The sequence below is a fragment of the Orcinus orca genome, chromosome 4 (genome assembly GCF_937001465.1).
Source record: "Orcinus orca chromosome 4, mOrcOrc1.1, whole genome shotgun sequence".
Classification (NCBI taxonomy): domain Eukaryota; kingdom Metazoa; phylum Chordata; class Mammalia; order Artiodactyla; family Delphinidae; genus Orcinus; species Orcinus orca.
In genome coordinates this window covers 19,825,036-19,843,371 of record NC_064562.1, presented here as the reverse complement: position 1 = coordinate 19,843,371, position 18,336 = coordinate 19,825,036, and the positions used below count along the sequence as shown (strand labels likewise).

The window sequence follows — 18,336 nt, the reverse complement described above, 5'->3', positions numbered from 1 at the left end:
ATTTCAGAGCATTCTTTGGGTGCTATGGAGTGAAAAAAGAAAATGCTTATTTATGGGGAAAATCAAACAAACAAACTAGACACAGTAGCTTTCTTTTTAAATAAATGAATGCATGCTAAAGTTAAACATACTGAAAATATTTTCCTAAAGGCTGATGAAATGTCAAGTACAATAAGTTTGGAGTAAGATAATCACATGCATTTTTTTTCCAGGAAGGTGAATTTGAGTTAGATTTAAAAGGAAATTAGAGATGTAGCTTAGGAGGAGGAATGGGAGGGAATGATGTTGAAAAAAATTATCTTTATAATATAGGACATATAAAGTCCCAATGTTTATAATAAATATTTAAAGCTATTGATCTTTATTGAAATAAAATATATCATATCGATTATACTAAAACTTGGGTTCTGGGCTTCCCTGGTGGCGCAGTGGTTGAGAGTCCACCTGCCGATGCAGGGGACACGGGTTCGTGCCCCGGTCCGGGAGGATCCCACATGCCACTGAGCCTGCGCGTCTGGAGCCTGTGCTCCACAGCGGGAGAGGCCGCAACAGTGAGAGGGCCGTGTACCGCAAAACAACAACAACAATAAAAAACTTGGGTTCTGGTTCCCATTCTGCCAGGAATCAATCTCTGTGACCTTATAAATACTTCCTTTCCCTTTATCTCTGTTCCCAGCTTTTCAAGTCGGACAATTAGACTAGATTATGTCTTAATGGCTGCTAAGATGAATAGACAAAATGTATGTAGTTTCTGGGACTCTTCCAGTCCTGAAGACTTATTTGGAATACATGTAAAGGTAATACATTTTTTTCCTTTATTCTGTATTTTGAACACTTCCAGACTGCTTAAGTTATAGCTGCTGAAAACTGTCCTGAAGAAAAAAGAAACATAAACATATCCACAAAATGAATTCTAGGCATTTGTGGAGTAAGCAATTATTGAAAGAATGTGGAATAAATGGCCTGTAAAGGCCCTTCCCACTCGTCTGCTGAAATGTTCTAATTTTTTACCTTTTTAACTAGACTGAGACATTCTATTATCCAAGAGAGATAAAAATATAAGCAATCTAATGTATTAAAAGGAATTACAGAATATCCCATGGGTGGTGACCATCCATTATTGCCTAAAAATCAGAGCGCTTAGTGATTAGAACTAATCCAGGTGGTTTTTGAAGGGGGATTAAAGGACATGGGAAAGGCCTGGAGCATGAGGCATCACAGAGGAGGGCAAATCTGACCTACAATGAAGAAGCCAGGGCTTTCGGCTAAGCATCTAGGAAAGCCCAACTGTGCTGTGGGAGCTGGGTGGAAATGAATAAAATGTGGTCAGGTTGCATGGAGAGGAAGGGTCACTGAAGATAAAATCCCCTACTTTACAGTCTTACCAAGGGCTCTCCTTGTCCAGATACAAGGTATTTGTTTGAGAATGTCACCATATGCAAAGATATGATTGGCCAGGTCTCTTTATCCCACAATAAAGAAGTACCAGCCAATAGTATTGGCCAACTCTTCCGCTTCTCATGGACTTCAAGGTATGTGTGAGGAGACCAGTCGTGCTATGTCAGACCAAGGCTCCCCTGCTAGAAGAGGAACCAAAGTCCAAGGGGACTGACCTACTTTTACCAATTCAATTTCTAGAAAAACTCTAATTATCAAGCACTGGATTTCTTCCAGAAATGAGGCAAATTGGTGACCTAGTTGCTGAGTCAACTAGTCCTGTTAGACTGTCAATCATTGATTTTTTTTTTGACTTTTTGCTTTTAATGTTTTTAAATGGCAACTGTAGTGCATAAGGGAATGCATGTGTCAGCTCAATTGGTATCATGCTGCCTTGACTTTTGCGGCCCCTTCACAAGCCCTGGAACTAAATGAAAGCCTAATGCATAAAAGGAGGCTTCCTTCTTTTTCTCCTTGTCCAAAGTGAAGTCACTTTACAGGATTCCATAAAGTACATTTTCTTCTCCTTTTTTTCCAGATTTAAGGGGGTTGACAATTACAATGGGACTATAGGAGATTTTTTTTTTCTTACCCCTGAATCAGCAAACCAAAAATTAGAATTTACTGCATTCCCAGGACAAAGGTCAGGACTTCAGAGCAGGGACTCAAGCCAACACAAAGACAAGAATTCCATTTCCTTCCAGAGGGGCCTACTGCAATAATTCTTTGAAGTAGTCTAAAGAAGCTTTCATTCCATGAAAAATCTCCATCTGAAGTATGTTTATTTTTTAAAAGGTAGATATACAAAGTCATCTTTTAAGACACATTTTATAAGCAATGCATAATCTAAAATGTTATTAATGAGAGGCAGTAGAGTCATGCAAATCTAATAATCATGCAGGTCTATAAAATCTCTGATCTGCTGCTGCAAAAGCAAGAAAAGGATTGGAGTTTAGGTTATCCTGCTGGTCAGTAAACATTCCCAGTTCCACTCAGAAAAATGTTGAGCTATGAGCCCAATGTTCTGAAAATATGTTGATGTAGAAATAAATTCGGAGCAAGATCTTCCTAATAAGGAGCTCTAAGTCTTTATCTACATGCCTTTCTAATGTTTTTAAAGAGTTCACAATTGACCCACCATTGAAGACACGTGTGCTTACTCTGTTTCCCCTACAGCAGTCATATATTGATGTTGAGCAACTCTACTGTCTTTCCTGGCTCCTTTGGTGTAAGATGGTTGGCTAGGATTAAGAACACAGCATCCCATGGCCACTAGCTCATGCCTGAGTTAAAGGAGAGACTCCGAAGACTGCCATGCTTCCTGCCAATTGATTATCCACATTGATATGCTCAACAGATGTCATTTACATACACAAAACCCCTCCTTACACAATGGATGCATGATAAAAATAACCCTCCTTCCTCTCCCACTCATAAAGAAGAATTGTAATGTATGGTTATATGTAAGAAAAATTTTGAATCTGAGTTAACTGATTTTTTTTTAACATCTTTATTGGGGTGTAATTGCTTTACAATGGTGTGTTAGTTTCTGCTTTATAACAAAGTGAATCAGTTATACATATACATATGTTCCCATATGTCTTCCCTCTTGCGTCTCCCTCCCTCCCACCCTCCCTATCCCACCCCTCCAGGCTGTCACAAAGCACCGAGCCAATATCCCTGTGCCATGCGGCTGCTTCCCACTAGCTATCTACCTTACGTTTGTTAGTGTGTATATGTCCATGACTCTCTCTCGCCCTGTCACAGCTCACCCTTCCCCCTCCCCATATCCTCAAGTCCGTTCTCCAGTAGGTCTGTGTCTTTATTCCTGTCTTACCCCTAGGTTCTTCATGACATTTTTTTTTCTTAAATTCCATATATATGTGTTAGCATACGGTATTTGTCTTTTTCTTTCTGACTTACTTCACTCTGTATGACAGACTCTAGGTCTATCCACCTCATTACAAATAGCTCAATTTCGTTTCTTTTTATGGCTGAGTAATATTCCATTGTATATATGTGCCACATCTTCTTTATCCATTCATCCGATGATGGGCACTTAGGTTGTTTCCATCTCTGGGCTATTGTAAATAGAGCTGCAATGAACATTTTGGTACATGCCTCTTTTTGAATTTTGGTTTTCTCAGGGTATATGCCCAGTAGTGGGACTGCTGGGTCATATGGTAGTTCTATTTGTAGTTTTTTAAGGAACCTCCATACTGTTCTCCATAGTGGCTGAACCAATTCACATTCCCACCAGCAGTGCAAGAGTGTTCCCTTTTCTCCACACCCTCTCCAGCATTTATTGTTTCTAGATTTTTTGAGGATGGCCATTCTGACTGGTGTGAGATGATATCTAATTGTAGTTTTGATTTGCATTTCTCTAATGATTAATGATGTTGAGCATTCTTTCATGTGTTTGTTGGCAGTCTGTACATCTTCTTTGGAGAAATGTCTATTTAGATCTTCTGCCCAGTTTTGGATTGGGTTGTTTGTTTTTTTGTTATTGAGCTGCATGAGCTGCTTGTAAATTTTGGAGATTAATCCTTTGTCGGTTGCTTCATTTGCAAATATTTTCTCCCATTCTGAGGGTTGTCTTTTGGTCTTGTTTATGGTTTCCTTTGCTGTGAAAAAGCTTTTAAGTTTCATTAGGTCCCATTTGTTTATTTTTGTTTTTATTTCCATTACTCTAGGAGGTGGGTCAGAAAGGATCTTGCTGTGATTTATGTCATAGAATGTTCTGCCTATGTTTTCCTCTAAGAGTTTGATAGTTTCTGGCCTTACATTTAGGTCTTTAATCCATTTTGAGCTTATTTTTGTGTATGGTGTTAGGGAGTGATCTAATCTCATACTTTTACATGTACCTGTCCAGTTTTCCCAGCACCACTTATTGAAGAGGCTGTCCTTTCTCCACTGTACATTCCTGCCACCTTTATCAAAGATAAGGTGTCCATATGTGCGTGGGTTTATCTCTGGGCTTTCTATCCTGTTCCACTGATCTTTCTTTTTTTGTGCCAGTACCATACTGTCTTGATTACTGTAGCTTTGTAGTATGGTCTGAAGTCAGGGAGCCTGATTCCTCCAGCTCCTTTTTTCATTCTCAAGATTGCTTTGGCTATTCAGGGTCTTTTGTGTTTCCATACAAATTGTGAAATTTTTTGTTCTAGTTCTGTGAAAAATGCCAGTGGTAGTTTGATAGGGATTGCATTGAATCTATAGATTGCTTTGGGTAGTAGAGTCATTTTCACAATGTTGATTCTTCCAATCCAAGAACACGGTATATCTCTCCATCTATTTGTATCATCTTTAATTTCTTTCATCAGTGTCTTATAATTTTCTGCATACAGGTCTTTTGTCTCCTTAGGTATTATTTAATTAAAATGTTCATAAAATGTAATACTTGAGATTTCATAACAAATCATTTGTGATATACCCTTACAATAGAATAGGGCACTTCACTGTGTCATAGCAGCATATAAAGTAATAATTCTTAATAAATTATTCTGACCCAAAGACAAAAATAAATGTATTTCAGTAAAAAAAAAAAAAAACACAAAAAAAAACTATAGACAATGAACAGTTTGTTAGGAAGCTGTAAATTCACGTAAGGAAGCTTTCCCTGATTATTTGGCTCAGGGGTGGAAAAATCCTCCTCAAGCAAAATGATTTTCCACTAGAATATAGTCTTTGTCATGTTTAAGTCATGTCACCTGAGTCAGGACCATATTCTTCACTACACCAAGTAAGGTGAAAGAGCTCAGGTAGGAATGTAAATTGTGGGAGAAAACGGCTAACACTGAAGTGATACTCAATTTGTTCCTTTACGTGGCTTGCAAGACCCTTCCTCAGAACCAGATCCTTACCTCCATCCTTCCCAGTCTCACTCCTGACACCACTTATTCTCCCACTTCCCCCATCTACAACCTCCCTCCATCAGTGTTACATATTCCAGTTATTCTTGCAACCAGTCATACACAGAGTAACACTGTACAAATCCTAGCTCTATCACTTACTACCTGTGTAACTTAAGGCAAGTTTCTAGACTCTCTGTGTCCCTCATTCCTCATCCTTAGCCCTAAATTGGGAATAACACAACCCAATTCATAGAGTCATTGTAAAGATCACAAGAAATTGTTCATGTGGAACACTCAGGAAGTGCCCACTAAATACTGGTTGTTTTCAATAGTATTAATTCCTCTGCCTAGAACACTTATTCCACTCCTCGTTCCCTTTCATATACTTAGTTCCTACATATCTTTCAAATATCAGTTCAAACAGGAAATCAAATAACTGCATCCCTAACTAGGTTAATATTCCTCCTGTTTGTACCGTGTCCCTTATCAAAGGACTTCACATCACCTGCTGCTATTTCCTATGTACTGTCTGGATTCTCCCACTAAACTGTAAGCTCCATGAAAAGTTCTATGTCTACGCTGCTCCCCATATTACCCCCATCCCCCATCAAGCAAAGAAAGAATTAATGAATGAAAGTGGACTGGCAAGGGAAACTCACAGCTGCTTGAATTTAAATTGTGTTTTTGGTTTTATTTTGAACATATTTATGGTTTCTTCTACATGTTTAATCGGCTGCTCAGAGGCATCACTTCTCTTCCACCCCCCAAAACTACTATTGCTGCTGGAAGAAATAGATTTATAGCAGTTGTTTAACTGGGAACAAATTGAAAAATTAGTTAAAATGGAAGCCACTAGAATTGTAAACGCTTCCTTGAACTTCTTCCTCTGTAAACCTCAGCAGATAAGGCTGCTTCTATACCCCAGTATCTGGACCATATGCTCTGCATGTAGCTTCCTGCTCTAACTTCCTATTTGCTTACCAAAGTATATTTAGCTGATTTTACTTTAAAAAAAAAGGAAAATATATAACATTGAATTCTTTATTTAAATTTATTATATTTAATCTGTAAAAGCTAAGTAAAATACCATTTTATTTTTACTAAAATCTCTTTGTTTCATGCTAAGGCTAGGTAAGTTCTAACTTTTCTCAAAATTTTAGTTTGTTCATTCACATTATAAGGTTATTTATGGAAATATTAACTCCACATTGTAAGTCATTATGTTTGCAATTATCTAACTCTGTTAAGTACTATGTTTTTTAATACCCATTAAGAGGTGTCTGAAGTGTTTTCCTGTTCATTGTAGGAAATTTGCACAAACACATAGTAAGTGATTATAGGTATAATGCTCACAACTGTATGATGAATAATGAATAATGACATTCATTAAATCCTAGGGATCCATGTGTTTATTCAGCCAATATTTATTAAATATCTATTAGGTGTCAGGCACCATGCTAAACAATGGGCATGTAACAGTGAACAGCACACAGACATGAGCCTGGCCTCTTAGAAGAGAATGCTGGCATTAAAGAAATAAACCTCCAATAAATGTATAATTATAAATTATGATAAAATCTATAAAGAAAAAAGACACCAACGGAGTTAATAACAGAGGGGGACCTAATTTAGATTCAAGTGTTAGGAAAGTCTTCTCCAAGGATGTGATATTTAAAATAAAACTAAAAAAGAACACCAATTCTACACAAACGCTTCCAGAAAATACAAGAGGAGAAAGCACTACATGAATCATTTAATAAGGCCAATATTATCCTGATACTCAAACTGGACAAAGATAGTACAAAAAAGAAAAAAAGAAAACTCCAGAAAACATCCCTCATGAAATTGAAGCAAAATCTTAGTAAAATACTAGCAAATTGAATCCAAGAACAGGAGAACGATAATACATCATAAGGAAAGGTTAAGACTGGCTCAACATTCTGAAATACATAGACATAATTCACCATATCAACTGATGAAAGCAGCAAATCATATAACCATCCCAAAAGACATAGAAAAGATATTTGACAAAATTTAACATCCATTCATGATAAAAGCTTTTAACAAACAAGGAATAGTAGAGAATTTCCTCAGTCTGATAGAGAGCAGCTCTGAAATGTCTACAGCTAACCTCACAGTTAAAAATGAAAGACTGAATGCTTCCCTCTGAGAGTGAGAGGAAGGCAAGGATATCCTCTCTCACCACTCACATTCAACATCTTACCTGCGGTTCTTGTCAGTGCAATAAAGGAAAAATAAAGAAATAAAATAAAAGCATATAGATTGGAATGAATGCAATAAAACTGTCTTTATTTGCAGACAGCATGACTGCCTGTGGAGAAAATCCCAAAGAATTTATTTAAAAGTTAGTAGAACTAATAAGTAATTTCAGCAACAGTTAAAGAACAGATCAATTTTCTCGTATCTCGTATTTCTGTATTTTTTATAGCATTTCTGTATTTCTATATGTTAGCAAAGAACAACTGGAACTTGAAATTTTTAAATAGCATAAAAAATGTAATAGGTATAAATCTAACAAAATATATGTAGTTTCTATACGCTGAAAACTACAAACGTCTAAAAAAAAGAAATCAAAAACCTAATTAAATGGAGAGTTTATATTATGTTTATTATTGGAAAACTCAATAAAGTTGAGATACAAATTTCTCCAAACTGAGCTGGATTCAATGTACTTCTAATCAAATCCCAGAAGACAGTTTCTTTTGAAATTAATAAGCTGATTCTAAATTCATATGAAGACAGAAAGGAACTAGAAAGCCAAAATAATTTTGAAAGAGAACAAATTTAGAACATTCACACTACCTGATTTTGAGACTTCTGATATTGGTGAAAGGACAGACATACAGATTAATAGAATACAATAAATACCAAAAATAAAGTGACATGTATATTGTCAATTGATTTTTCATAAAGATGCAAAGGCAAACCGTTGAGAAACTGTAATTTTTCAACAAATGGCATTAGAACAACTGGACATCTAAATGCAAAAAAGTAAGAAAGAATTTCAACCCACACCTTATATCATATACAAAAAGTAGCTCGAAGTAGATCATATATGTAAATGTAAAACTATAAAATTTCTAGAAGAAAACATGAGAAAAATATTTGTAATCTTGAGTTATGCAGAAATTTTTAGATATGACACAAAAAACATGACTCATAAAAATATTGACAAATTGGACATTATCATAATTTAAAACTTTTCTTCAAAACACACTGTTAAGAAAATAAAAACACAGACCTCAGACTGGTAGAAAATGTTTGTAAAACATCTATCTGATGGTGGACTTGTATCTGGAATTCAGAAAGAACTCTCAATTCTCAATAATAAGAACACTCAAGTTCTCAATAATAATAAAGAACTCTCAAGCCTGAAAAAATCCAATAAAAATACATGGGCAAAAGATTTAAATATATATTTCACCAAATAAGATATACAGATGGCAAATAAGATTATGAAAAGATGTTGAACAAAATGAGTCATGGAGGAAATAAAAATTAACACCACAATGAGATACTATTACACTCCTATTAGAAGGACTAAAATTAAAAAAAAAAAAAAGCAGAGGGATGACAGTATCACATTCTGGCAAAGATGTGGCACATATGGAACACTCATACACTGCTGGGGGCGAAATGCACAATGGAACCATTTGGGGAAACATTTTGGCAACTTCTTATAAAATTAAACAAACAGTTACCATATGGCTCAGCGATTCCATTCTCTTGGTACTTATCCATCTGTGTATGAATGTATGTTCATACACAAATCGGTAAAGCAAATATACACACTGGGTTTATTCATAATCATCAAAAACTGGAAACAACCCAAATGTTCTTCACCTGGCAATTGGGTAGACAAAGTATGGTATATCTATGCTACAGGATAGTACTCAGAAATGAAAAGGAAAGAACTACCAATACAACAACTTGGATGAATCGCAAATGCATTATGCTAAGTGAAAGAAACAAGACTCAAAAGTCTACAGACTGTGTGACCCCTTTTGTATAACATGTTCGCCTAGGGCTGGGGCTAAGGGAAGAGGCTGATTACAAATACGCACAAGGTAATATTCTGTGGTGCTGTAACTGCTGTGCGTGTTGACTGTGGTGGTAATAGTAGTTACATGACTGTAAGAGCTGTTTAAAATTCAAAGAACTCTACACTAAAAAGTGTGGATCTTAATGTATTTAAAGTATACCTCAATAAACCTGACCCCCAAAATTAATAGTTACCATTTACTTAGTACACTTTTAAGAATTTTTAAACCCTCATAAAAAAGAATATAAACATAAACATATGTATAACCGAATCACTTTGCTGTACACCTGAAACTAACACAATATTGTAAATCAACTATACTTCAATTTAAAAAAGAATTTTCAAAGCCTCATTTATAGGCAAAGAAGCTACTAGGCTTCCTTTTTTAAGGTGAAGTGACAAAGATTTAGAATAGCATCATCCTATATTACTTAAGGTGAGCCAAGACGGCAAGCTACATACAACATTTTAAATTTTCTAGTAGCCATGTTAAAAAAATTCTAGGAAGAAGTAGGTGAAATTAATTTTAGTACTATATTTTCTTTAACCCAATATATCAAAATCTTACCATTTCAACGTGTAACCAATATAATTATTAACGAGATGTTTTGCATTCTTTACATTCTATTAAGTCTTTGAAATCTGATGTGTATTTTATACGTCTCCCTTTGAACTAGTCACATTTTAAAGTGCTCGACAGCAACATACGTGTAGTGGCTATCAAATTAGACAAGCGGACCTAGAACCTTCTCAAAGCTGCACTTGAACCCGTGTTCTCTTCTGTACTTAATAGTAACATCCACAGACATCTGATGTACTGAATTGTATTTAACTGAATATTCTGCTACGAGCTGTAATAAAGTTATGACTTTGCAGTGGTTAAAAGGGAAATTTTATTGAATTATTTGAACATTAAAGTAAAGTTACAGGTGATTTGTAAGTTTTATGTTTAAAAAGATGTTTTTCTCTTCTCTGATGCAGATTCTCTCCTTAAGAGAAATAAAGGGCCTTTGGCCTCAATAAACACAGCAATGTCCTCACATAACCAAAAAACATCTGATTGACAATTTAATACAAATAGAGTTGTGGAAAAAAAAATAATACTTTTGTTGAGTGAACTGATCAATTAGTGAAGTTATAATAATCATTGTAGATATAGCCCCAATGCTTTTTCCAGAAGTGGGAATCAGGAAAACTATGATATACCTCTAGTTTTTCCTGAGAATTATGATTAATACTTTCCATTTACAGTTTCTCCTGTTTCAAAATTAGGATAATATCTTTCCTACCTTGAATGAGAGATATTACAACTCCTAGCCAATAGGTTTCCAGAGCATGTTAAAACTGTATAAAAAGGCATACTAAATGCTTAAAATAGTTATGAAATGAATGAACAAATGTTGCAGAGACTATGAGGAAACAGGAACTCTCATACTTTATTGGTGGGTACCCAAACCTCTACGACCCCTGACAAGGATGATCAAGATCTTTCAAAACTATACTTTGCACATTTGTCCTTGGCTTCAGAAGTCCCTCCTCTGAGAATTTATCTTAATCTTTCCCACATTCGTCTTGCTACCTCCTAGACACTGCCAAAAAGCCAGACCTTAGTTTCTATTGCTCTGAAATCCATAGATAAGTCTCTCCTCCTCCAGCCTGGGTGAATGTCTTTTTAGTTTCTCAATACTTCCAGGAGATTCTGCTGACTCATCCTGTCCCCAAGTCAGAGACCAAGGCAGTGTAAAAGCTGTATGTGGGGCAGGTCTCCTAATTCTCTAGCTAGTGTACTCTTTATTATCCACTACGTGCAAAGTAAAATCTACATCCTGAAAAACCCAACACAGCACGTGACAAATTATTTACTGCAATAGAATGTGCATTTAGATGAACAAACTTGTATAAACCATGTGTGTTTAAAATGGCCACCTTTGACTGAGCTCTTCATATGTACAAGTTGTGTTGCCAGAAACTTAACATACGTTGTTTCATTGAATCTTCTATACTACAGGTGAGGAAGCTGAGATTCAAAGGATTTAAGTTAAATTCACGATGCCTACTTGGGGCAGAGCCAGAATTTGAAGGCTAGTCTGATTGAGTCACAGCCTTTAGTCAAATCATTTAGGTATTCTTCTCCACTCTGTATACGGAGGTAAGCACTGTTTTGCCTTTAGCATATGGACATCTAAACCTACTTCCAAGGTAATTATGTATTGCTATAAATAATTTGCTAAGTGCCATTTGTTGCTCAACTAGATACGATGCATCAGTAATGTCACACAACTGAATGCACTTCAGTGTGTATACAGCTATATTGACATCTCCTGAAAGGCTGCTTCAGCAATTTATGATTTGGAGCCTCTATTACTATATATCACTTATTAAAATAGTTCTCAATCACAGCACAATATTTCAGAAAGCCAAGTCAATGTTTTAAAATATATTTTATGATATGATTATAAAACAAGAGATGACTTCTTGCATAATTGTATTTATCCTCTCCAGTACATTCGGAAGTAATAAGACATATATCTTTCTGTACTACTCCCTTCCTTCCAAATTTTTTGTTTCCAAATACAACATTCCACAGACCAATCATTTTAAATACATTTTGCAATGTAAGCCCATTCTTTATGTTACATTAACTGGCTTCCATTTCATCAAGGTTAAAAACAACTTACAGTTTGATAGTGTCTCAAGTTTATTAAACACGATTTTATTTTTCTATAATAGTCTTCTCAGGAAGCCAGACTGTTTTCACATAGCTCTGCATGGTTTTATGAGCCAAGCCCAAGGCCATGATGGCTGATGGGAGCTATGGAGAATCCACAGACACTTGCCCAGCTGGGAACCAACTTTCATCAAGACTAGGCCCTATATATAGTAGGAACTCAATAAATATTTTTTATTAATTGGCCCAGAAAAGGTTTTACAAATGCCTAAATGGTCTTATTGCTTTGTTTATTCTCTTTAATTAAAAGCAGGGCTTCTCATACAATATGAATCACCTAGGGATCTTTTCTTTTTTTTTTTACTTTTTTAAATTAATTTTTATTGGGGTATAGTTGCTTTACAATGTTGTGTTAGTTTCTACTGTACAGCAAAATGAATCATCTATACATATATATATATCCCCTCTTTTTTTTAATTAATTTTTATTGGAGTATGGTTGCTTTACAATGTTGTGTTAGCCTTCACTGTACAACAAAATGAATCAGCCATATACACAGATATCCCCTCCCTTTTGGACTCCCTTCCCACCGAGGCTACCACAGTGCATTAGGTAGAGTTCCGTGTGCTATACAGCATGTTCCCATCAGTTTTCCATTTTATACGTAGTATCAATAATGTATATATGTCAATCCCAGTCTCCTAATTCCTCCCACTCCACCCCTTTCCCCCTTGGTATCCATACATTTATTCTCTATATCTGTGTCTCTATTTCTGCTTTGCAAATAAGGTCATCTATACCATTTTTCTAGATTCCACATATATGTGTTACTCTACTATATTTGCTTTTCTCTTTCTGATTTACTTCACTCTGTATGACACCCTCTAGGTCCATCCACATCTCTACAAATGACCCAATTTCATTCCTTTTTATGGCTGAGTAATATTCCATTGTATATATGTACCACATCTTCTTTACCCATTCCTCTTTTGTTGGACATATAGGTTGCTTCCATGTCCTGGCTATTGTAAATAGTGCTGCAATGAACACTGGGGTGAACGTGTTTTTTGAATTATGGTTTTCTTATCTCCTCTTTTTTGGATTTCCTTCCTATTTAGGTCACCACAGTGCATTAAGTAGAGTTCCTGTGCTATACAGTATGTTCTCATTAGTTATCTATTTTATACATAGTATCAATAGTGTATATATGTCAATCCCAATCTCCCAATTCCTCCCACCCCCACTTTCCCCCTTGAATCACCTAGGAATCTTTTTAAAAAGCAGATTCTGTTTCAGTTGGATTGAGGACTGAAGTTCTGAATTTCTTACAATCTCCTAAATGATGTTCATGCTACTGGTCCTTGAAACACCGTGAGTAGCAAGGCTGTAAATCCTCCTTCAGAATGTATTAGTGCTTATATCATTGTGCCACCATAGCACCATGTAGCTCCCCTAACTTAGCTTACTAATTGTAATCTTGTATTTATTTGTCTACGTTTCTTTCTAAACTACAAACTCTCTGGGTACAGAGACTCTGATGCATTTCCCACGCCTAGCAGATAATTAATATACAATAAATACTTCTGATGTCAACTAACCAATGAATGAATGTGTACCAAAGATACACTTTTATACACACCTTGAATGCACGTAACGCTCCCCAAGCTACTTTTTCATAACACTATCACCAGGGCGTTGGGATTTTTCAATATCAGAGCAAAAATAAAATCCTTTATCATCATTCCAAAAAAAAAAATCAGAGCAAAATTCACCATTATAATCACAGCTGATATTTATTGAGTACATTGTGTATTAACTCATTTAATCCCCAAAAAAGACCTTCATAAGGTAAAGTTACTACAATTCCCATTTTAAAGACAGAAATGGATTCACAGAGATATTAAGGACCTTATCAAAGTCTATACAGCTAGTTCGTGTCATTGCTGGGGTATGCACCTAGGCTCCACAGTCCACAGATCTAACTACTACCCCATAAAGATTAAAAAATGGAATCTCTCTGTGACTTTGTCAAGCTTTTCAACCTTAATATGCTTGACATCTGCAGAATGGGGATCAGACCCATTCTAAAGACTACGCTGCAGAATCCCCCATCTAGTCCACAGTGGGCATGCTTGGATTTAATTCTCTTCTGGCACCACCCCACAAATTTATGTCGTGAAGCAAGCTGTAATTTTTCTGGGACACAAGTGTGAATGACAAAAGCTGTGCAAAGCTCCTCCACCAGAATAAGACACCAGGCTGCCACAGGAAGGGGGAACAATGAAGGAGCAGCACCTATATGAACACATAGCTTTATTTTCCTCTTATCTTCATGCACATAAGAATTCCAGAGAAATGGTGTGTCATTATGGTATTCTCAAATTTGGGGCTTGCAAAATGGATCCCTAGAAAAGTGTTAAGGGCCTACTCCACGTTCTTGGCTGACACTCTCTTATGCAGGCACCTGAATTAGAAACCTTTGCGTAATTAAGGAAAAGCAGGCTGTGTGCATTTACACTTATCAGCTTTCTTTATTTAAAAGGAGATAACACATAGCATTGTTTATAAAGAGAAAACATCATACAACTATTTTAAGAGATAAGTCACTATGGTAACCATTTCTCTGCTTGAATTTAGAGAGGCAATGCCTTCTGCTACTGGAAAATTCTCTCAGTTTTTAGCCAGCAGCAGATATTACATATTATTTTATACTAGACTTTTTTTGGTCTTATACTAAATAAGTCTCCACGTTCTTTATGTAATGGAAAATCCCTTAACACTCCATAGAATAACTCGTATTGCATACTTAATGACTAAATGGAAATTGTATTGGGTGGAACATCTTCAAAGACAAATAAAAATAATGATGAAGTATCTCATCCAGAATGTCATACCTATCTTGACACAATTGGGTGGTTCTACAGTCAATGATTTTACATGTCTGTAAATTTTACTTTTTTCCAGAAAACCATTTTCTAGATTAACAAAGATTAACCAAGATAACTTTTTACCCACATTATTTTCTTACATATAATTGGGAGCTCTCCTTCCTGCTCCCAACACACTTACGCATATTCTAATAAAAACGTCTTTCCTAACCAGTGGCAAATAGTTTCCAGATTTCCTGCAAACAGGAAAGACCATTAATTGTGTTCTACTTTAGCAATACTTCTCTAACTCCATGTAGCCCCTCTAGCTTTCATTGAACCAGAAAACTACAATATCAGAACAATTATCACTCATTAAGTATTTGCTAGGTACCAGGCCCTGTTCTAAGACTCACATGAGTATTAGATTTACAAATTTCGCACAACCAAGGAAAGCCAAAGACAGTGTGCACTCAAAGATCTCAGATTTGTTTATTAAAAAAGAGGTAATATTTAGCATTGATTATAAGGGTTTCTCTTTTAATCCTCACAACAACCCTATAAGCTTGCTAAGGGAACTTGGATATTGTACAGATCAACTTCCATATCCTGTAAATCCTCCCTGAATCCACTGTACAGATTAAGAAACCCAGTCATTTTTTTCCTCTGGTGTCATAGTTTATGAAATGAAATAAGCAATGCACTGAATGTAAATGTATTAATAAGAGCTCAGGAACAATAGCACGTACTGGATAAAGAGAGAAAAATGGCTGGCAAAACATGTAATAAATATTCAACACTCTAAATCACAAATGCAGAAGACACAAGTATTTCTTATAACAGTATACCAAAGCATCATACTGTCTTTTGTTTTTTGCAAAATCCCTGGTATTCTGAATTTGCACTTATGTAAGCAATGATATTATAAACACTATATTTATACATGAGGGAGCATGGAACTTATTTGTGTGTACATCAGATGAACATACTGTTGCCATTTGTTACTGCTATTCCCCTTTTTTGTATGAAGGTGGATGAGTAAATCATAGTATAGAAAAGCAAGCATGCTTAAGTTAAAGTCCTTGCTCATGGTTTTGGTAGTTTGTTATAGTACATTGGTGTATGAAAGGCAATAAAATTATTTAATCAATTAGATTTTCTTTTCATATACAACTATTATTTCCAGTAAGCAGCCTTACAAACTATCTTTACAGTATTAATTAGAGAGGATAATTAGAGGGGTACAACAATGAAACATACTTCATCCCTGCACCTGATAAACACCTGGGGTACACCAATGTGATGAACTTTCGGTTACAAATAATTAACTGTATCCACAACATTAAAAACTCTAGGGGCTTCCCTGGTGGCGCAGTGGTTGAGAGTCCGCCTGCCGATGCAGGGGACACGGGTTCGTGCCCCGGTCTGGAGCGGCTGGGCCCGTGAGCCATGGCTGCTGAGCCTGCGCGTCCGGAGCCTGTGCTCCGCAAAGGGAGAGGCCACAACAGTGAGAGGCCCGCGTACCGCAAAAAAAACAAACAAACAAACAAAAAAAACTCTAATAGACTAAGTGTGTCATCTTTTGACAAGACTATTATGGCACTTAGTTTTTCCTAATTCTGTCCTATAGCTCCTTTTGAAAAATCAGCTCTGTTTATTTAACCCTGCAAAGATGCAAACCAATGACAGAAAGGATTTTGTAACCCTTTTAAGAAGATAAAAAAGGACAATCTCCGCTAATTATCCCAGGTACATTTTCTATATCAGTCATTACTTATGCCCTGTAATTCCTCAGAGCAAGGCCCATTCAGTCAAAAAGAATGATATTATTCAAAGTCTTTCATAATAAGTAAATTATTTTCTGCAGTAAAATCCCCAAGGGCTTTGCAAAATTTCAGTTACTCAGGTGAGCCGAGAGAAACTGCTACTTTCTAGAAGTTACAATAATCTTTCTGGCCCTTTGGGAGTACTTAGTTTATGAGTTATGCCTAAATACCCTAAGGAAATTGAAATGGGTAATTCCCTCACTGGTATAGGTTCAGGTCACTTACTATATTAATCCTAATAACTCTCCTTGGATGCAGGTAAGAGGCAGCCTCACTAGCACTGCCACCCAAATAAGGATGCTCTGTGGCCTGTCCCCCGCCCCCTGCCATACCCGACTGACCATCCACTGGTCCTGAACACATTTGCCACTGAAATTGCTTTTTAATTGGCTTAAAAGGGCTTCTTTTCCCCTTTTCTATTGTTGAACTAGAGGTGGAAATCTGCTTTCAAAGACTAGCCTATCACATCTCCTTCTTTGGCTCCCCTGACCTTCAGGCAGCGCAGCTGCCTGAGTTGAGTTAAAAATGGACTGTCAAGCTGCTTTTAATTTCTGCTGCTCTGCCTCCCAGTGTCCTCCCACTGATCTGTTTATCACAGCTTCCTTACCCCTTCTGTTGTTGTTTTTCTTACTAAGAGTTTTTAGCCTGGACAGCTGAAACTGCTTCTCAAGGCCCTAACCGACAGATCCTTGTACACAGAATCCTAAAGGATTGGGAGCCAACACCAGAACCTCCTGCTTGTAGAAACTCTTCTCCCTCCAGGCATCCCCTTCCTCTCCTCTGCTGACCCACCACCGTCTTTGGGAAAGCTCACTCTGACCAGATCACCTCTACTGGCACACCAAAGCGGGAGCAGGGTGGCTTAGGCACCGTGGATGAACACATAATGTTTGGCTTCTTGCCAGACATGGGTTGGGCGAGCCTGTTGACCCTGAGCCGCTCCTCTGTCCCTCTGTGGGCTCAGGTTCATGACTGCGCATCAAGCCTCACAGGGATTATATCCCTAGCAGGACATAAAACACTGTACTTGTATCTTCATTGCCCCGAGCCCCTTCAAGACCGCCCAAGACCAAGTTCCTCCCGCTAACGGGGCTTGCCAGGAACTGCTGCCTTTGCGAATGACAACTGCTCCCAGAGCCCCGGAGGGTGGTGGAAGCAGCTAAAATCCCACTAATGGTTTTGTTTAGTTTCTTGGCAAACTCCCCTTCATTCAAGCTGCCGGCGCTCTGGAGCCAGGTCTAATTAGAAGAGTACCAGGCTCACCCTTTCTCGCGGTGAAAACGCATTAGTCATAGATGAAGCAGTACGAAGGGTGCTGGGGGTGCAGTGAAGACCCGAGGCTGGAGAGCCTCGGATGCGGGAAGGCAAGCTAGAGCTGACCGCGTGCGGGAGAGGAGAATACAGAGACGCTGGGACGGGACACGGAGTAGAGTTGACTCGGTAAGAGGCCAGAACTAAGCGCAGAAATGATGCCCATTGAACATCTACACAGATTTAAGCAAAGTGGTCAGTCTGACAGAGCAAAGCCTCAGGTCACGGTAATAGACAAAAGGCCGAAAGCTTCCCGCTGCCCGGGACAGAAAGTCAACAAGGGCATCAGGAGTGTGAGTGTGTGAGCGCG

At 37.2% G+C, this 18,336-nt stretch overlaps 1 long non-coding RNA gene across 1 annotated transcript in view; it reads right to left on the bottom strand.

The window, feature by feature from the left end:
* The window catches only part of LOC125964250 (uncharacterized), a 75,375-nt gene that overhangs the window by 29,033 nt on the left and 28,006 nt on the right, over positions 1-18,336 (bottom strand). The gene's annotated exons all lie outside the window — the stretch shown is intronic.